The sequence below is a fragment of the Cygnus olor genome, chromosome 14 (genome assembly GCF_009769625.2).
Source record: "Cygnus olor isolate bCygOlo1 chromosome 14, bCygOlo1.pri.v2, whole genome shotgun sequence".
Taxonomy (NCBI): domain Eukaryota; kingdom Metazoa; phylum Chordata; class Aves; order Anseriformes; family Anatidae; genus Cygnus; species Cygnus olor.
Window position 1 is genome coordinate 984,111 of NC_049182.1, and position 21,873 is coordinate 1,005,983.

General features: G+C 43.6%; 1 long non-coding RNA gene across 1 annotated transcript in view; it reads left to right on the plus strand.

Annotated features, from left to right (window-relative positions):
- The window catches only part of LOC121077963, a 56,515-nt gene that overhangs the window by 8,717 nt on the left and 25,925 nt on the right, over positions 1-21,873 (plus strand). The window contains exon 2 of the long non-coding RNA XR_005824390.1: positions 20,480-20,579. This is a non-coding gene — a long non-coding RNA (uncharacterized LOC121077963). The remainder of the gene's footprint in view (positions 1-20,479; positions 20,580-21,873) is intronic.

Sequence of the window (21,873 nt, forward strand, 5' to 3'; positions counted from 1 at the left end):
TGCAGCCAGTTTGTGAGAAGTCATGGAGAGATTTATTAAGACATTAAGTTCCGAGTTAGAAGGTGGTACCAGGTAAATAGCTTTGCTTCTGTTGGTGGTAACTTTCCAAAGAGTTACTTCTGAAAATGCAGCCCACACGCACGTTTTTAACGTGCCCTTGAAGAAGCAGCAGCAGATTGTTTGGGTTATGTAGTACTCAAGATGTTTCTCCAGAACAATATGGGCTTTGTACAGTAGATGAGGTTTTCTTATTGGGAATTCAGCACAGAATGACCAAAGGCCTTATGCAGCCTTGGAAAGAACTGGAGTTGCACGGCTACAGCTGAACAAAAGCATAAATTCCATGCAACAGAAATGAGATTTGGGAGAGAAGTTAATGCAGCCAAGCTATAGAAATAGATCACAAGCAGCCTGAAGTCTACACCAGCTAGTAAGGAAAGCTTTGGTCCTCATCCATAAGCACATTAAAAATATGAGATGGCAGGGTTTACTGAAACAAACACAAACCATTTGTTGATGTTGGCAAGTGCCGTGTCCTTCAGGAACAGGGATTTCTTTAGCTACGAATGCATGGCTTCCAAATTGAACACAGAACTAGGAGAGATGTGGTAGCTGTAGATCCTTCTAGAAGAATAGACAGACTTTCAAAAGAAAAACAAATGAAAATGCCCCTTCCTTCAGACAGCCCTGGGTGTGTGAGGGGGGAGAAATGCCAGCATGGGCTGCCAAAGACCCTGCTGCGTTTAAAGCTGGAAGCTATTGCCAGAGTCAGAGGGAAGAATGTGGCCTCTAAGTGAAACGATTAAACACTTTCCCTTTGAGCTGTGAGTCACATCTTTACCTCCTGCTTTACTCGTCTGACTTCCTGGTACTGTCCCAGAGCATCAAAGTTATATTGGCCTCTGCTCAGAGCAGGCTGGAAAACTGCAGCTTGAGCGTCTGCTCCAACCAGAGCGGCAGAGACCAGCAGGAGATCTGGACGTCCAAACACCGGGGTTACCAGAACAGTGTTTTTCTCCATAAGTCACAGCCACCGTAAGCTGATGTCACGCTGTCTGGTGTGAGGCGAGCAGGGGCAGTACGTGACCTCGGCACAGGTGCAGCTCCCTGCGTCCCTGTCCCTGCAGCAGCGTGACCCCGAGCTGCTCCAGCTCTGCAGCCACTTAATGAGGTACCATCAGTGGGGCTGGGGCAGGAGCTGCTCCTGGTCCTGTTCTCCAATACCAAAACCAAGCAGACACAAGTCAGCGCGGCACTCGTCTCTCTCCAGGTGCAGGCTGCTGGAGGCTTCCTGCGTGTACTGCGGTGCTGGCCGTTGGCCCCAGTGACCGCTGTGCAACCTCGGTCCTGTCTGCAATGTGTTGCACCACTATATGGTGGCGTTGATCAGAGGGGTCAGACAACGTAACAATGGATGACTCAAAGCAATTTGTCAGTACAATGATGTGTTTAAAAAAAAAAAAAAGCCTGGTATGTCTTGAAACAATGAATATAGAGCCCATTTCAGAAAGTTTAGTGAGAAACACATGACACAGCTCTTCTTGCCAATTCCCAGAGCATATCTCGGCCAGTCCGTGTGTTGCTCTGAGAGCTGGGCTGCCAACTTACTCTCAATGGGCTGGACAGGAGATTTAGCTTTTCTCCCGCACTCCTTTCTATCTCCTTACCATAGTGCTTGTAATGGCTGCTATGGACTTGTTTCAGCATCTCAGACTTCTCACTTTCTTAGCTCTGCCTCTAATTTTGCTTTTTTTTTCCCCTGTTCCTATGGTCTCAGGAATTTATCATCTTTATTCCATTGCTGTTATGTGGAACTTCATCCAGACCAGTTCAGCTCTCCTCGTTCCTCAGCACTTAGTGAAAAACATCACCATGAAAATGCTGCTCTTTCTCCCCACTCAGCAGTCATCCCTTTCCTGCACAGCTTTATCTCCGCTTCCCAATCCTCAAGCATTGCCTACTTCTGTGTAAATGTTCCCTCTCTGCCCAGTGCCTCTGCTCTCACTACGCAAGGTGCAAGGCAATGCTCCTGCTCTGTGTCGTTGCAGAGCTGCCCCATTTGTGCTCGCATTCATTGCACGTGAGGTAGAAAAGGGAGGATGACTTAGGCTGGATGTCCATCCTTGCTTTCTGGAAATCCTTGAGGCTCATTGTCAAGGAGCGCTGCCTTGTGGTAAATAAGAGCTTTCTGTCTGAGGCAAAGTGCTGTTTGATTTTTCTCCCTCTTCCCTCCATCCCCAGCTTCTGAGTTTTATCTACAAACACTTAGGTGCTGCATGCAAAGCTGTTATCTTCTGCATCCTGTAGCATGCCAGAGGAAAGGAAGCCCACCCAAAGGTTAACGTACCTGAGAAATATTACAGATGTGTTATGGCAAGCTATCAAGGGTGCCGGCTGCCAGTACCGTGTTTTAAATTAATGAAAAATAGGCAGGAGTACATTTTGTGCATGTAGTGTCTGCTGATGACTCAATATTTCAGCTAAACATATTTACCTGAATATTCATAGTCACTTAGGAGGTGGCTGGATCTCCTGAGCTCAGCTAATCATTTAAATTGTTAACTACACTGCTTTTCTCCAGCCCACAATGCTGCTACTTGCAAGCAATTTACCATGTATCTTTAACTTCAAAAAAAAAATAATTCACGTAAGACCATTTCGTCAGGTGCCCAGGTGCATGGTTTCCTTGTATTCCAACAGGTTTTATGAGATGTGTTTGGGCAGAAGCGAGGAGCCCAGGTTCTTTGCTGCAGGATTAACCATGGTGCTTGCTCCGTGGGTGCTGGCTGTGCCCTGGGCGGCCAGAGGTGAGGGGCTGGCTGCCTGCAGCAGAGCAGAGCTCATCCACCCTGCTGCCCCGTGCTCCCCGGGGGACACAACGAGACAAACCCGTGCAGACACACCGCAGCGTGCTGTTCCAGCAGACCTGGCTGAAGCGGGTACCTCTGGCGATGGAGGCATGCAGTTTGTGTCACGTCATCTTTTAAAGCGGTTGTGTTCACCCCTCCCCTCGGGGCGAGGTACGTGGGGTGACACAAAGGGAAAATTGGATGAGGAGGCGGTTCAGGCGCTGGGTGGTTCTGCTGGGAAGGGAGCAGTGGCAGGGTGCTGGCCGCAGGACCAGTAGCAGACGGGTCAGGTTTTATTGAACTCGTGAGGGAACATCGACCTCTGAGCATCTTCCCAAGAGGAACAGAAAATAATTTCAGGGGGTGTATTCAGGTAGAGGTGGTGCTTGTAGCAACACAGACCCAAAGTATCTGTCACTGTGGTGTCTGCGCAGCTCTATCTGGGGTGCAATATTTGAACAGCAAAAAGTCCATTTGTCTTAGCCGTGCTCTAGCTGGGGGGGACACAACAACAACAACGTCGAAGAAGCCAGACTCTTGAGGCTGACAAATGGATCTGATGGAGACCCAGCAGCCGGGTGAGGTGCCCCCTTGGCAGCAGGAGCGATAAATCCCAGCTCCGGCCCGCGGGGGCCTGCGGCGGGCACAGGTGGGGCTTGGGGGGGCAGCCGCAGCTCCTGACAGCAGGAGAGCCATAAAGCATCGAGGCTGAGGCGAAACCAGTTAGTGAGTTCTCCCCTCTAGGAGGATTTTATCAGGGAACAGATGGTGTTAAGATGCTGTTGAATCTCAATGTCACCTTAGTTAATCCTCTGTGAAGTTTTGAGGTTTCTCTGAAAGCTGTGGCTGCCAACTTCAGCTGTTGCACGGAGTAAGTCCTAGTTTGGCAAGAGGTCCCATCAATAAGAAAGCCAGGAGTCATTACAGGGTTTTTACAATAACAAACATAAGTCCTGAGGTCTAGTTGGAATGTATTTCAATTTTAAGGGGAATTGAAGTTCTTCAGAAAGCAAGAAGAAAAGTGAAGTTAGAAATTAAAAAAAAAAAAAAAGTAAAATCAGCTGGGGTGGGGAACCAACTCTGAGCTTTTCCTTTTATCGAAATTAATTAGCTGCAAGACTACAAAAGAATCAGACCTGGTGAAGGAGTCTTTGGGGGGAAAAAAAACGCTGCCAGCTTGAAAGATGTGTGCTGTAGTTTGGGGAGCAGTCAGTTGTATGTCAGATCAGCTGCTGGAAGGCGCAGGGGCCTTCCAGTCCCCCTTTGCGGGGGTCCTGCACAGAAATAGGAGTAATTCTGAAATTCTGTATTCACAGAGTAAGAGGAAGTAATTCTGCAGAGCTGATCGCCATGAGAGGCGGCCCTGATGCTTGAGCACCTGAATGACTTCAGTGTTGCATGCGCTGACTGTAAAACAGCTTTCCATAAATTCCTGGTGATTGCCTATCTGCCTACAGTTAATCAATTTTATGAAAACAGCTAATTAGGAAATACTGCATTTGCTTCTGTAGTCATTGCAATAGGCTGGTAACTATTTGCTGCCCAGCCCGCAGCCATACAGCAGCTACGAACATAGACAGGTCTGCCACTTAGATGGTGGTTTTAATTAAATAACAAATGACTTGTTCTTTTTTTTTTATACCTGTCACTGCTGGTATCGCTCGATGCACAGCCGACAGAACACTGAACAACACTTCCATCTGACACATGTTAGGAGGAGCCAGCCCCTTCTGGCCACCAGTGGGATGGGAGGGGGGCTAACGGCCAGGGCTGGGGGCAAGAGGTCCTGTGCCAGCAGTGCCCTGGCTAAGGCTGTATCCAGACACATAGCAGGACAAGTGTGCTTCTCATGTCTGCCTCTGTTTGGTCTATGCGTTTTGATAAAGTGCTCTTGACCCCAAATGTCATCTGTGCATGCAAAGCCTTTGTTTTTCCTCTGGTCAGTGCCAGATAAGGCTCTGGGATGCATTAGTGAAGAATGCAGATTTGGTAATGGAAAATTGTGGTCAGTAACTGAAATCCTCGATCAGAAAACTAATAGCATGTTCCTAACAAATCATGGGAATGTTTAATGCATTCAGTAAGAGTACATGAGCTGTCACCCAGGAATATTGCTGTAAAAACACCTTGATGATGAAACACAGGAAGGTTCCAAGATATTTGCTGGGGGAAATAGAAGGTTACTAAATACTGCCTCCCTTTCGAGGATTTCCTCCCTCAGCCTTGTTGCGGTAAGTACTTCACAGCCATGTTTGAAAAGTATTTCGAAAACTGTCCATCTCTGTGCTGGCTGTCATGCAAAATTTGTGTCTATAGTTCAAGACAGGATTAGCTTCATGGACGCAGTTACTGTCAAAAGATTCATCTAGGGATATGAGCTAAGGTTTTTACTATTTCCTGTGAAATCTTCATGAAAATAAACTTTTTGAAGAGAGCAAGCGGGAAAGAGTTGTGCATAACATTGGCTTGCTGCTCAAGATCTCTGAGTACACTTTTGAGTAACCACTATACAAGACTGAACAGCAAAGCCATCGTTAGCATCAAAGTTTCATTTGCTACCATTGTTCACTACTATTTTTAATTTATATTGAGCATCTAAAAATAGTCTGTAACGTGAGATATATATATATATATATATAGGTAAACAAGTTAATCTTTCTCTTTTGGTAACAGCATGGGTTTTAACTGGGGATGCTTGTATGGGGTGAGGAGGAGAAAGGAGGAATAATTTCATCTCCAGAACATCCATTTGTGTTAATCACTCATGTATCAGGTATTGGATTCTTCCTGCCTAGACCATCCTGCAAAGACACATTTTAGCTCTTGGCTCGGGAACAGGTGCTTCTATTAATGTGTGAGACTTTCCTAGAATTTTAAAAACAAAACTGAGGAGTTGTCAAAATAATAGTGCCAGCATTTTAAACCACGTGTGATTGGTGCTTGAATAGGAGTAAATTTCCATTGGACCTAACTCCTATCATCCCAGCTGGACTTCAGGCCCTTGCAAACCTCGAAATTAGAGGAGATAACACCATGTTCCTTCCAATATCTACATTCTACAGTTAAAAGCTGTGAAAATCTGTGCAGTTTATGTAACTAAAGATTTTTTTAATTCTGTGATTTTTAAAAATCCTTACCTTTCCAATAGCTTCATTGCAGCAATTGCTAAGGGAAATCATGCCATTGTCGATAAAATGCTGCTTTACAGCACTGCAAAATTGGAACAAACTGTCTGTGCCCCGTCTGCCTTAGCAGTAGCGCTGCTTGTGAATCCCCACCGGCACCAAATGCAACTAAAATACTGCAAAGGGCCTCTGCTACGTCTACATCTGAGACAGCACATGCATATCTGGAAGTATTTTCTATTTCATGTTAGTGAGAAGTAATGTCAAGCGTTTCCGTTCATTCTCCATGATTAATCTTGGGCATATACTGTAATAATGTGTATAGAATATTACAGTTTTGTGATGTATGTGTACTGAGGGGAAGGTGGAGATGACGAAATGGCAGTGGTAATGATCTGTAAAGTTTTAGGACATAAGAAAACAATAAAAATTGAGACAAAACAGAGGGAGGATATGATTTCAGTTGTATTGGCCCCCTACCAAATAAATGACAGGGAACTGTGTGGAGTATTGAAATCCAGCTTGTAAAACATTAGAATATACAGTAGAGAGGTTATTTTCCATTCCAGCTCTGCAGCTGCCCTGTGACCCATAGTAATTCACTTCAAATCTGTGTTTTGCCCTCTTCTTGGCTGATCTCTTGCCAACAGTCTTTCAGCGTATGCTTGGCCAACGCCTCACATGGGGGTGACGTGGGGGATGAGGGGGGAGTTTGTCTTCACTGAGGTCTACAAGCATTGCTAGAATCAAAGCATAGCCTTTAATCTCATGTTCCATGTAATACCTACCCCACTTAATTTCAACAGGGCAGTCTGTGTAACTGAGGACACGGCTAGACTATTGTGTCTATTGACCAGGTAGAATTGCCTCTGAGTTTGGCTAGCTAGACAAATATTTGCACAGGTAGCAGTAGTGCACTGGTACAATCTTCACAGCAGGTTGTGAAGCAGGTTGGGGAGCCTCTGGCAGGAGAAATTCAAGCTGCTAACATACGTAGATGTTTCAGGTCTATATTTTGGCTCATGAATTTGCACTGATGTCCTTGACATTCTCTCTTCTCTGATGTTCTTTCCTACACTGGACAAACCAAATTCAGTTTAAATGCAAGCAGTACAACACGCTGGGACAGATTTCTGCAGTCATGGAAGGCAAAATCATTGACTGTGAACCTGGGCGCCCTGATCGTTTGTGCTGTGGTCACCTGGTTCTGCTGCAGAACTGCACAATTGCATTTAACTCCCCTTCCATTCTAACCAGTTCTTTTTTCAGTCGAGCTGTTTGTGTTGTCACTTTAAGCGCTGAAAGATTCTCAAGGCTGATAAGAAGGTATGCTGTTAAACATGAACACAAGCGCTGGCTGAATATCGCATTGCTGCAATGGGTGGTTGGACTCTTCCCACATCCCAAGCTCTTCTGAGTGTGGAGGGATGTGTGTGTGTGTGCGCCCCGCGGGCTGTGATAGCTGTAGGCAAGTTCAATGGGCAGAAGGGCTTCACTCAGCACTAATGTGAAACAGTCATCTCAAAAGCTAGATGGGTTTGCACATGTGAGCTTATTGGCAGTAATTTGCATTTTTACTCATTAGGGGCTGCTTATTCTGATAATAAATAATAAAATTTGTCATCAAGCACCTTGTGTGGCTTGACAGTCCTTAATTAAACACCACAATATTCTTAAAGCAAGTAAATGTTATTGCATATCAGAGGTAGGTAAATTGGGACTGAAAAGCAAAAGAAACTCATGTTGTGAAACATGTTGTGTACATGCCCACTCATCAAAATAAGAAAAATGTTAAAATGCAAAGTGGAAATTGCATTCAAAACACTTACAAAGTCATCATCTAGTTGCATTTTTTTAGTCTATGAGCATTCACTGTATTTTGCTAGCAGAGTGCTGTTTAGTGCCCCATGCATGTGACAGCTCGGTGGCAGGGGAAGAGAACCTGCAAATGGGACAGACTGGGCACATCTGGGAGATCTGTCTCGTTTCAGCCTCTCTGCTTTCAGTCAGCATCTCCTGAATTAAGGCCTACAATAATTAGTGTTTTTGTTTTTCTCATATTAAAGTTCTTAGCTGAAGTGGAGGAAGAATTAACACTGCGTTATGGGCTATTATGACCTAAAGAGAGAATGCTGAATCTAGAAGGCTGCTATAACCATTAAGTGTAATAAAATCTAATTTATAGTTAGTGATAGAATATAAAAGAATTATGAGGGCTTTCACTAAAGATTTAATACTTACAGTAAAACATGTTTGCACTAATGTTATCCCCCTCCAGTGAGGGTTTTACAATCCATTACAATTCATCCGGGTGACAAGGCGTGGAGCAGAGGCAGGGTTCAGCTTGGGCGTGAAGGTGGAGGTAGCTGTGCTACTGGGGTCTGTGAAAGGACCAGGTTTAGCTCTGTGTGAGACAGACCTAGGGGTTTCGTTCTGCTATCATAAAAATAACATGTACAGTTACACGTCAGAGGAAAGAAAACTAAGAAAATGAGTCTTTGTAGAGGAAAAGGATGTTCCTGCTAGGCTGTCTATAAACTGAGCAATGCTTTAGGAAATAAGAGTCAAGAAGCAGTTGTTGGCTTTTTACAAGGTGCTAGGCACCAAACTCTCTTGTATGTGGAACACCTAGAAAATCAGACTTCCATATGTTGGCCACGGTGCAGGAAAGCTGGATTTTACACCCATGCATGCGCACACACGCATGCTCTGACTCTGGAGCGGACTTGCATTTACCTGCCAGTGGCATTTTTCTGTTCTGTTCCCGTGGCGTAAGCCGAGGTGTGCGTCTGAGCTACGCCCATGGCAACTCGAGTGTGCCTGCGGGCACGTTGCTATGCTACAAATGCACGGCCAACTTTATTCGATGGGAAAGCTGAGAGGTGTTAATATATCTGAAACTGATAATTTTAAATATTAAATGTGAGACGGGCTTCAAAAAGCTTTAGTCATGGGAATCATTTCCTGTTTCCCAATTTAAGAAAAATAAATCTTCCCAGCTGCTGAGAGTGTTCTGCGCTGCAAGCAGCTCCCTCTGCCCAGCAAAATCAGCTCTGAGCACTCACCTTCACCCCCGGTCCCTGCTCCCAGCACCCTGGGCTGGGACTGGGCCGTGCCCCTCGTGTGTCCTGGTGCCACCTTTCTCGTGTGGCACTGTGAGCCCCGCTCGCGTGCCCTGCACTGGGTGCTTGCTGCCTGCTGCTGCCCAGCGGGAGCGGGCTGGGGACTTCTGCACATGGACACCTCCTGGCAATGGTAAAACAATCCTGGGACTGTCCTTTAGGAATACAGATGTTTTGGTACATGAACTCTGGCCTTGATGCTCCCACATCAGGCATGCAAAACATTAGCATCGTGGTTACAGTGAAAAAACAGAGTTTTTAAACAAAATTATGAAAGAAGCTGGACAGCTCCAGAGGAGGAACAGGCTCAGTGGGCAGGGTGCTAAACTGGACTTCATGAAACCCACGGTGACACATGGGCAAGTCCAGCATCTTTCTCCTGCTTGTGGAACAACATAACTTTTTGCTAATTCTTGCTCATCTGTCATAATTCTTTGTTCTCTCAACACATGGCGGCATGTAGGCAAAGACCAGAGAAAACCCAGTTTGAGTCTGTTTCCTACAGCCCATCGAGAGGGTCACCAGCAGGTGTTAGATGTTAGTCATGCTAGGTCTAGCTTTGGCACATTTGAAAACCCATGCTTGGCATGGAGGTGAGGTCTTTTACAATATTATCTGTTCTCTGAGCGAGCTGATCCCATAAGATGGGTTTTTCTTAGTCCTGCCTGATTTCCCCTAGTACCAACTTCAGGTGCAACAAAAAAAGGTAAAGACAATTTATAGGAAATGTACAATATTTCTTGTTATTTATCCTATCAAACCACTGGTATACAATTATTTCTTGTAGAGTTGCCAAGTTCCCAGAAGAAAATAATTTAGAAATAAAAATTGGTAGTGTCTATTCACGTGAAAAAATTCCATATATATTCAAAAATATGAAACAACCATAATTTTCCCCAGCAAACTCTCTACTCCCACCTGTATCTTTCTGCCTGTATCCTGCAGGCTGCATTCTTAGAGGGCTTCGAAGGGCAACGATCTTCTGGAGTTGTTGAGGGGATTTGGTCGGAGGTTTGGGGGCTAGGACCGAGCTCTGCAGCACACAGCAGCATTTCACAGCGTGCAGGGCTCTGCCGCCACCTGAAGCAGAGCTGACCAGTGGGGCTGCCCAGGAGAATCTGAAGTGTCAGTAAGAGGCTTTGAGTCTTACGCTGTTAATTGTGTCTTGTTTCAGTTTTTCTCATTGTCGCTTACCTCTCATGTCCCTTTCTGCCTTTGAATCCCAAATCATGTCAGTTTTAGTACCTCCAGCTTCAGTTTATGCACAGCCTGGCTGCCTTGCTTTGTGGCCAGGAGAGCAGCGGTGCCCCCGCACCGCTCCCCGGTCAGCAGGCAAGTGTTAACGTCCTGCTCAGCACCACTCGTGGCGGGGCTGAGCTGGGGCTGGGTGGGAGTGTGGGGCTGAGCTGGGGCTGGGTGGGAGCGTCGGGCTGAGCTGGGCTCCTCTCCTCATCTCCCCATGCTGGCAGCATCCACCTGCAGCCGGGGATCCCAATTCTCCGCCCTGCTGCGCTGCTTAGCCCTGGTAACGTGCTCACTGATGGCTGATTTATGATAGTCTTAGTGAGATGAGAATTGGCTCTTTCTGTCACTGGACGTACATTACTTTTCTGGGGTCACTGTGATAACATTCTGTATTATATACCGAGTCAATTAATTAGAGTGCTGGTGCTCCACAGATCTGTGGAAAGGTCACGGCCACATTTACTTTTTCCACTGTTAAAGTGGGCAGTGAAAATCAGTTTTACAGTGTATCCATGAGTTTATTTATCAATGACTTCAGTGCATGCATGTACTATTCATCCGTTAAACCACAGTGATTGGTATCTTAGTGACTGTTGTTGCTGTGGTTATTTGCAAACATGTCATAGCAGCATCATTTGCTTGGCATCTAGGTTTCATATGCATGTTGTTTTCCTTTTCTTAAAAATATGTCTTGAAAAGTAGTGATGCTGGCATGTCAGCGAATGAACGTACCTTCATTGCTGTTCAGTTTTTTTTTTTTTTCCCCCATCAAACTCTGTCACTTGTTGTGGTGTGATCTATTTGTAAACACTTTTTTTTTCAAGCAGTCATGTGAAAATTGGAGGTTAGTAACCACCAGTGAAGTTTGTATCTTATGTCAGCAGCTTGCGTGGCTGGCAAGACAAAGACTTCTGATGTAAAAGGCGATGATTAATAAGTTCAAACAGACAAATATTTTTCTTCCATGCATATTGAGCATTTGTGATGAGATCATGTGTTAAACTAGGCTGTTAATTCTGAATAGGCCTCTGGATTTATTTCCATATCGCAAAGAGTATAATCTATTCCCCCATTTTGAATTTGCTTTAACATTTGGTAAGGTCTTTAACTGCAAATACCTAATTTCTTATTCAATATTCAGATTTCCAAATGAAATAAATGATCTATTTACATGCATCACTAGACCATCTGGTTCCATATGAGAATTCTACAAAGAAGCTATTAATTGTCATGGATGTTTATTCATCATTCTCAATTCATAATTCTTATAAATAATTAAATCAGAGTATCTTCTGCAAATAAGCCAAATGATTATTTTGAAGCTCCAAGTTCCATACCTAAAAGAAAATAAAATTAATAGCTCATGTAAATATCCAAGAAAAGGAAAACATTCAATTACATGAATACACAGAGCACTATAATTTTCTGCATCTAGCTAAGTCCCTTTCATCTTACATTCAAAAACATAATTACAATCACCAACAAAATATAGAAGACAACAGAAAGACAAAACAACATATAGAAAGAAAGTTTTAAGGTAACTTGCATGACAGCATTAAGACAAGACAGGACAATTTGTCTGTTATTCTTTACTGTTTCTGTAGTTATCTCCCCAGAGAGGCAGCAGCAGCGATGTTATGTCCACATTTTTATTAGACAATACTGCGTGTGACAGTAAAAGGAGACTAAGATATTTTGAGGTGTAAAGGAAGAGAGCAGGGGGCTACAGTCCGGGTAATGGCAAGTAAGGAATGGGAGTTAAATTAAACTGGTGGGCACATCCAGAAAGTAGTGTGGGAGAGGTAAGCTGGTAGGAACTCTGCTCTGCCAGGCAGGACAGAAACTTTGCTGTGAGGCCCAGAACTGATGGAGGGGGAAAAGCTAAGCATGCATTAGGTGATATGTGAACGGGAAGAGAAAAATAGATGGGACCTGCAAGAGGGAATAGCTGTACAGTATTCCTCCCCAGATGACTGTGGACGGTTCATGGCTGGGAGGAGAAGTCTGTAACCAAGTCTGCAGGGTACCATATTCAAGAGGAGCACAAATTCCTGTTGTTAAATTCTCTGGAAGATTGAAAATACAGGGATGATCGCGATCTTCTGGGGGAGACTTTGAGATACATCTAAACAGCACCCATGCATCCCTACAACCACTGGAGATGTTTTTTCTCCCAGCCACTCCAAGCATTAGTCCTGGAAGTGAAGAGTCCTCAGGCACATAGTGCCTTCACTGTGAGCGATTTCAAGCTGGAAAATGTGATTCATTGGAGCTAAAATGTAATTTCCAGTACAGTCATCTCACAGCTTATCTTCTGGAAAAAAAGACATTTCGACATGTCAGCAGGTGAAAAGGTTGGACACCTGCTGCTACTTATGGATAGTGTTTTATTACTTTCACATTTCTTATTTTAACTTCATTGCCTGACATAGTCATTACCTTTTCAAGGACATCATTTTTAAAAGTATTGGGAGTCTTATATCCAGAGAATACTGAAACTTCTATAATGTAAGACATAAATGTACCTAATGCGTGTGTGTCTTTTCATGCAGAGCCTTGGAAATGACACAACTTTGTTCATTATGTACTGATGGTTTGCCTCAAGTTCTTCCAGGTTGCTGTGATTTTAAAACTCAATATCCTTATTTCTGCAGAAAAGAAAGGTACAAAATTGGTAAACATTTTATAGGTGCTCCCCTTTGAGTTATTAATCTAAGTTAGCACAGCTCCATAGTGGTACAGATCCTCCTACATGATATTTTTTGATGGTTCTGCATGCATACGCTTGGATTGAAATTTTCAAAATGTCAAAATCCCATTAAATATTAGACCATTCTAAGCCTCTAACAGGATGGGCATACTGTCAGCTTCAAAACAGAGGTCAAAGCCTGGGCTCTGGAAATTAGACTGTCCTTCCTGAAATCTCAGTTCAGACAACAGTCCAGCTAGTATTTCATGTCTTCATTCCGAGAATGAAAACCAGGCGTTATTCGGTGAATCCGAAGTTCACAGTTGAACAACTTTCTGTTATGATGCTCAAAAGCTACGTGCAATTTGCATTAAAGTTGCAAGAGTTACTTTCCTTTTGGTCCTATCAAATAATACTGATGGGAAGGCCATCAGGTTTCCTGAACTGCATTGCCTGAGAAAAATACATACTTAACTATGATGTGCTCTGAGACTCGCAGTTTGTAGGAACTGTTCATAAACCTGCCTGTTGGATGCTGTTTAAGCCACACATCTCTGTTACTAGGTATATAAACAGGAATCTTAATGAGTAAAATCACAAACCACAAGAGCAAGCTATGTGAATCGTCAGCAGTAGGAGAGCTTTTGTTTCCTTTGGATACACACTAGCTCACAGTTGTGGCACAATCTGTAGTATGAGTTTAGTCCTTCATTGATTATTCTTCCCTGCTGTATTGTTTGTCAGGGTATTTGTATAATACTGGAGTGGTGCTGTGGATGGCCCTAAAATAGAAAATGTGCTCCAGGTTCCAAATCTTCAAATTTTCAAGCTCAGTTTCAGTTCTGCAAAAATAATAAATAAATGTAGAAGAGGTAGAAGGGAAGGCATGGCATTTTCTTTTGTGCTTTATGCCATTGTTGAAAACATTATTCCATTCTCTGTCTCCACAAATCACTCAGACCGGTTGCATGTAGCGCTGTATTGTTAGGTTTTCAATGAATGTGGCTGATAAGAGAAAGTTAGTGAAACTTATTTTGGGGTGTTGTTCAATGTTTTGGGTTTGACAAGGGTGTCCTTTTTCTTCCTGCAGCCAAGAAATGCTATTTCAGTGTTTCAGGCATTAGAAAAAACTTGGAGCAGGTTTTACAGAAAGATTTATGCAGCTTCTGAAGACAAGTGTGCACATGCCCATAATTATTATTCACATATAAGTTTACTGAACTCTAACTCAGTCTCCTGAGTGACAAGTATAAAGTACCAAGCAATTGTTTTTCCCTTTTTTAATGAACTTGTAGCCTCATTTGTATGCTAAATGAGGAATCAATACAATCAGACCACAAAAAGTACGTATTCTATATAGATCAGACTGTAAGATATTAGCAGCTGAAATGTTACCATACATTTTGCCACCATTTATAGAGGTAATGGAAAATATTGATTTCAAATGCCATTGCTAAAATACGAGAGCATATTTCGAAACTTATTTGCTCTTAGAATTTCATCTCCCCTTTCAAAAACTTTGTGAGAATGCCTGAATAACCATTCCAACATAAGTATTGTCTCTTATAAGCCTTGTTAATGAAGAAGCACCTTAAAACCATATAAAGATTTTTTTTTGGCTGCCTGTGATAGAGAAATAGCTGGTGTCTCAGGTATGGCAAGAAGATAAGTAGATGAAGCTAAGAAATTGATACAAATCAGAAACTTTCATTATTTAATATATACTAAAGAAAATTTGTTTTACATCAGTTCCTCAGCATATGACTTGTTTAACATTTTATTTTCAAAGCTTTTCTAATAAACTGCTTCCTTACATTATAAATGAACAACAAGAAGAGCTATAAATCAGTACATGTTTTCATGATACAGGCATGGTTTCTTTTGTAATCATGTATGAAGAAATATATGCTCATGGACTCCACAGGTGTCCTGAACTGTTTCCTGGAATTTAGCACTTGAAGTTGTAATTGGTTTAGTACTAATTGTTCTACAAATGACATACTAAAAAATCATAAAAGCTACCTTTGTGCTATGTGAAGATCTAACTGGAAAAAAGACGATGAATAGCTCTTCAATGAGCAGATCAGTTGAAATTAAATGCTTCATATAATCATGCCATCATTGCTGAAAACTTAATTTTTAAGAGGGTGAAGACACTAAGGAGATGACAAATTCAGGTAGTGTCAAACATCCCATTTCAAAATTTTTTGAATGAAATGTTTCGGTACTTCCTTTCAGGGTGTCTTTTCTTTTCAAAAGATTTTCTTTTAATACTTAATTATCCGTCTTTTATTCCCTTCAGGAAGTGTCAGATTATACCAAAGTCCAGTGCTTTAAAGTTCAGGCCTGTATATCCATACAATGGGCCTCTCTGTTATACCTTAAGAAAATACTCATTCTTTTGGTTCTAATGTTCAAGTTCTTATTATATCTTGATCATTTGTGAACCACAGTGAAAAACAGCATCCTGCCTTGCATGGCCAGTGAAGTTGATTTTCCCTCTTCCCTTCCCTGTTTTTTATTTAAGCACAAAAAATGATTTTCCCCCAAATGCTGCAGGTTTACTTTATTCCTTTTTCTTTCACACTTACAGTCTAGATTAAAGGGCAGGTGCTTTAGCAAGACAGGGAGCAAACAGGAAAATAATACTTTTTGGGTCTCAGGGAGGCTTCCTGTCTTCTGGAGGTGCAGGCAGTGGAGATGGCTTGGAGGCCAAGAGCAGCATTCCAGGTATTCAGAAACTTTTTCTGAAACTTGCAAGGACATGTGCGTGGGATATAACCACAAAGCACGTGTGGTTGCGAGCTGAAAGCATAAGTGAAAGAAAGTCCTAGAGCAAGTTTTTTGGGATGCTTTTTTTTTTTTCCCTCTATTTGTCATCTGTATGTGGTCATAGCTGTGCCCAACTGGGACTCTATTTCTGATTTTCTGGGCACCTGTAACGCACCTCACTGGCACTGGTTACCTTCCCTTTGTAGGGATAAATTAAATGGGCAGGGTGTTCTTGTTGGTTTGTTGGTTTTACAGAATTTAAATGTGCATCACAGGAGAGATGTGCATATCCTCTTTGTCTGTGCAAATGGTATCACTGTTAGATAAAATTTCCTGTGGTAAGCATAAAACAGTGCTTATGTAAGCTGGAAACCCTGAAGCATGAGATTGTATATAAAATGTCTGCTAATAAATTTGTGGTGACTGTAATAGTTTAATAGAAAGTCCATAGGAAAGGAGAAATAAAACATTTGATTCTGAAATACTACTAGCCCACAGCAATTGAAATAACTGAAGTGCTGAGGCTTAGAGCAGTTTAATGAATGTAAGATGATAAAGTGTTGGATGTGAGAAGAACTTGTAGATCTGAAAGAAGCGAGTGTGTTGGGTGAGATCACTTTTTCGGACTGCCCTGAGGAAGCCTGCTAAGCGTGCAGCTGGAGTTACTCTGGTGCACTGTGCACAGAGATGCTCACGAGCATCTCCCTGCAGGCTGGCACTCAGTGCTGCTGGCTCAGGCTTCCCCCGACGTGCCCCTTGCCTTGAGGTTTGTTCTGTTGGGTCTGTCATGCTTCAGCGTCTTGCTCCCAACTCAACAGCTGGGACCTGGACTCCCAGGCGTGTGGCCTGGGGTGCACGACTTGTGGCTCTGCTGCGAGCTCTGTGTGCCGGGCTGGGGGGCTTGGTGCAGCTGCAGGGGGTGCATTGCATCGGGGGAGCACTGGGCTGGCCTGAGCACACCTCACACCCGCCTGCGAGGAACACATTTTAGCTGGAATGTGAAAAGGAGAACAGCCATTCTTCTTTCTGTAGGCCCGGTTTTATCCTCTGCCTGGCAGGTTTTGTCAAATTGACTCCTTCTCAGGCACTGAACAGACCGGCATGAAAGAGCGGGTGTAAATTTGTCACACGTGGTGTCGTTGTCCCCGCTGCAAAGATCTTTCTGAGCACCAATGAGTTACAGATGAAGCAGGGCTTTTTATTTCCTTTTTTTTTTTTCTCCCCCTTTTTGCCTAAATAAAGCATGTCGCCTAGTCTTGCACCATGGCTCCTCCACAGGCTCCTTGGTGCTGGAGTTCATTCCCCAGCAGTGGGTCCTGCTGCAGCCCAATTAAAGCACTACCCGACTGCTCGCAGCCTTTCCACTCCTTCAAAGGGACCGGGACTGCTCACCCTGGAGGAAAGTCACTGAGCCAGCGCCTGCACGGTTCCTTGGGTACAGAGCAGTCCCCACTCTTGTGATAGACATCAGAGATGTCTAACTGCCGAGCACATTTCTCTTCTCATGCCTATGCAGAGACAGGTGGAGAATGGATTGCGGTCTAACTACTGAACAGTTTGAGGTCCCGTATTATTAGCTGTTGCATTCAGGTTGACTCATTCCAGGATTATGTAGGCATTTTATTCACTGTGTTACTGTTGGAAAGTACTTTCTGCATAGACTTGGAATATAAAACTGAAAATATTCTGATTGTAAACTGTCTAAGATAATATAAAGTGTTTTGTAAAAGGTCCTGTCTGTGTAACACTAATTCTGCAACTGCAAAAGCCGTAGCGAGTGTTAAACTTGTTCCTGTTACCACGTAAATGTTTTTGGTAACAGCCAAAATTGCGATTCTCATCACAGAAAAGTCTGTAGTCTGCCTTCTCTTCATACTTAAGTTTTCACTAGTTGGAAATCAGTCTTTTACTGCATTACTGCAGGATGTTTCAGGTATTTTCTCCAAGATTATGACAATCCAAGAATTTCAAAGGCGTAGGTGGCTATAAACTCTGTTGAAAGCAGAGGAAGGAGCCAGAGCTTGTGCTATTTCCTTGCTCTGCTGCACCTCAAAGGAGCTGTCGCCGAGGGGCACGTGGATGTCGAATCAATCTATGCTGAGGACTCCAGCAGCTGGGGTGTTCGGTCTGTGGCTTTGTTACCCTCATGTCTCCCTTCTGCCCAGGTCCCCATGCTGGGTTTTTGAGGTGCAAACGGGGATCGAGTTTTTCATTTTTAAATGGCTACGTCTTCCTCCTTAGAGAACCAGTCCAAGTGTGACTGCTTTTCTCGTAAGAGCAAAAATGATTTACCTAACGAGCAGGTTTCTTCTCTCTATGTTGCTTTTTTTTTCCTTCTCTCTCTCTTTTTTTTTTCCTCCTTGCTAGCTCCTGGCAATGTGAGGAACTTTGAAACACAAATATTTATGGACAAGGCAGCGTTTGGATTAGGGAATGAAGAGTCTGGATCAGCTGCATTGCTTATCTTTTTAAGAGAATGAGTATGAAGAGCATGGGAATATTCTTAAGATAATATCCTACAGCACTGGTTCCACAGAACACGCTTGATTAAAAAGTAGCCCAAAGAAAGAAGAGGTTCCTTTTGGAGCTTCCTGCAAAGATGCACAATTTGGCACCATTTCTCAGTCTCTTGGCAACATGTCCAAGCCTGAGAAAAAACGGCTATGAATACGCACAGCCACAAAATATGATTGTTAGAGCAGCAGCTGAGTGCCCGCTGGGCTCGGGGCTGCAGGAGCTCCCGGCGGCACAACCGGGGTGGGTTGGGGCAGGGGTCCCTTGCACACCACGAACTGCACAGGGCAGCAGCTGCTGGACCCCATCCAGCCGAAATCCAGGCAAAATGTGCCCACCCTTCGGGAAGCGATTCGTATTTGCTCCCTGGGCTAACAGAGAACTCTTTTCTGAGCTTGGCCAGTCCAGAACCTCTCAGGCACATTTTAGATTAACTTTTAGAAAAATAATAAAAATAATGGCCCGGCTAATTAATGCCCTAGGAATTCTACAGAAGGCCTTACGACACCTACATTAATACCAAATGAGTTCATTATGATTAATGTTATTAAAATAAATGTCGTGGGAATGAATAATGGCTTGGTCATTATTTTAAAGTGTTGCCACTGGATCTATAAAAGCTAATGATTCAATTCTTGGGAAGTAATTCTGCATGTTCACATCTAAAACCTGTGGAGAACTCAAGCTTTTCTGAGGGAAAAAAAAAAAGCCATGAAAAAATGTGTGTGTATTCTCTGAAAAACTGACAAAATGTGCCCTGGCTTCAGAAAGGTCTGGTGTCCCCATTACTGAAAGGTGGGAAGAGAGTTCCTCTGACTGGAAAATGTCTTTGTGCTTGCAGATGGTTTCGGAATTGTTCATGCTGATTTGAATCAGGTTTTGATCAGGCTAGTTCACCTACCAGTAAAAATTCCTCCAGTCCTAAAAACATGTTCTGCTCATTCAAAACAATTGAAACTTAGGCAGAATGGCAGAACTTAGAATTTTGCTGGGCTGTAAGAAGTGCTCTGAAATTGATATTGATATAAATGGCCTGCTTTTTGCTATTAGGTTACATACTCAAATTGCTGTCTTTTCATTATTCACCTCTTACATTGATTTTCCAAACACACTATTAGCACAGTAGTCTTACAAACATAAGCTTGTCTTTAAAGAAAAAAAAAGTTTAGAAAAAGCTAAGAATGAAAATAGTTATTTACATTATTGATATTTTAAAACCCATTTATTTTCATTGTGGTGGTTTTTGCCTATGCAAATCTTTTTAGCACCTTGTGAAGCCCTGGGAGGAGTTCCTTGGAAGCTTGATTAAAGTCTCTGCTGGAATAAAACATCTAGCAAAGAGACAGTCCCGGGCTTTTCAGTTACTCCTTAGTGAATCATCTCTGTTAACCTACTCGAAGGCATCCTGTTTCGTCCACTCTTTTTGCGGGCGGCCCGGCACAGAATGGCTCTGCCTGGCTCGGCTTGGCCCGGCCCGGAGGTGATGCTGGCCCCAGGGGCCATAAAGCGACCCAGCATGGGAGGAGGGGGGTCGATATCTGACTTCGAGCCTTGCCAAAGCGGGGCAGTGAAGTTTAAGAGGTACGTCTTGCTGTGGAGTTCAAGGCACTGGAGGCGGAAGAAATGTAATAAGGCATGAAATTTATGTAATTTATATAATTATTTTTCAAAGCAATGCGTTTGCCCAGTCACAGAACTATTTTAACTGCGGTGACGTAAGGTCTAACTAATGAAATGACATTGGGAGAAGAGGTACAAATCTGCAGAGTGTGCATTTTACTGCTGTGAGGTAAGTGCTGCAGCGGGGCAGCAGCATGCCTTAACCCTGGCAACACTGCTGTCATCTGAGCAGAGGGAAAGTCAATGTGAAGAGGGAAAGAAATCCAGCTGGACTTACACGACTGGTTCCATTGAGGAACCAGATATCGTGGCTACAGTAGGTAGTGTTACAAAAACGTCAGCTCAGTGCTCAGAGGTGCTCACACAACATGCAAGGAGTAGGAGAATCAAGAAAGGAAAAGAACATAGAAAACATGGCCCTGCCTTTGTCGCATCTTGAATAGTCCTGTAGTAAGAAACTCTGAAAGTACAAAAGGTATAGAGAAGGTTATGGAGGATGAAGGGTATGGATTTATTTATTTATTTATTATTTATTTATTTTAGGGACACCTGAATGGATAAAGGCTTTTCAGCCTTGAACAGCAATGACTGCCGGGGAATGCAAGAAGGATCTATGAAATCCTGGATGTCATGGAGAGGACAGGTAGGAAACAATAATTTTGTGTTGTTTCCAGCTGCAGAACTGGAAGCTATTGATGACAGCTGGCAGTGTTCAGATTCAGACAAACCAAAGGGAATGGTTCTGGAGAATGTGCTATCACTGTAGGACTTCTTCCAGAGAGAATTGTGGAGGCCAAAGGCTGATATGGCTTCAAGAGAGATCTGGGTAACTTGGTGGAAGGAAAAGCCAAGAGCTATTCAAATCCAAGGTCTTCGCTGTCTCTGAGTCCCTGCGTCCCTGCAGCCTTGACCATGTACTGGGGACACGGACAGGTCTGCCCAGGTCCTGCCACATTTCCCTGGTCCTCTGCAAAAGGTCCTGGGTGCTGTGGGGACAGTGGACCATTGGCTTGGCCTGCAATGGCTCTCCTTATGCTCATCACTGTAGGAAGTATTGATGCAATTTTTTGGATGAATAGTTGGAGGGGTTTAGAGCAAGAGGTGAGCCTTCTCAAGCCCTTCTCGCTCTGCCTACCCTACCCATCATGTCCCAGGTGGAGAGGAACATAAACGCTTCAGTGCGGCCAGGAATTTCATTGACTTTCTTTGGACTTTCGTAAAATGTTGGAGTCCCTGCTGGCTGTAAAATTCAGGCCCTTTGAACTCAGCTCGGGGAGGAGCAGGATTTAAGGCACGCGCTGCAAACTGCCCAGAGGGGCAGGTGCCATCGTGGCCCCAGGAGCCAGCCAGTGCCTGGTCCCGCTTCCATCGGTGCTGGGCTTCCCGTGCCCCTCCTCTGGGGCTGGATGCAGCCTCGGGCCTGCGTGGCTGCCCGCCTTGCTGAGGGGGGCCGGAGCTCAGCGTGGGTTTAAAACCAAAACACGTGTTGCATGCTTTGTTGTTGCTAGGGCCTTCTAATTTCTGAGTAGGTGTTTAATTTATTTTCCTCTTTAATTTTTTTTAGTGTTAAGAGGCATGAATCATTCAGTTCCATTTACCGAAAGGGCTTTGCTCCTGGATTTTGTTTCTGTGGATATTTGCAGCAGCTACTTACTGTGAGTAGGATGCTGTTACTGCTGTGTTAAGGGGCAAGATGCTGGTAAGGGAAGCTGAGAAAACTGAGTAATTTCTGGTTTGTAAACCGCAGAAAAATGCCCCACATATTGATGAGAGAGATAGTAGAGAGATATGTAGCAGCAGAATAAGAACAAGAAGTTTAAGAAAATGAGGTTTGAGATCGAACGATATGTTGTAAATGGGGGCTGCAGTAGTGATGGTTGCCAGAAGTCAGTTGCTATTTCTTTCCTCATGGTTGCTTGACTGTGCAGAAATATTAA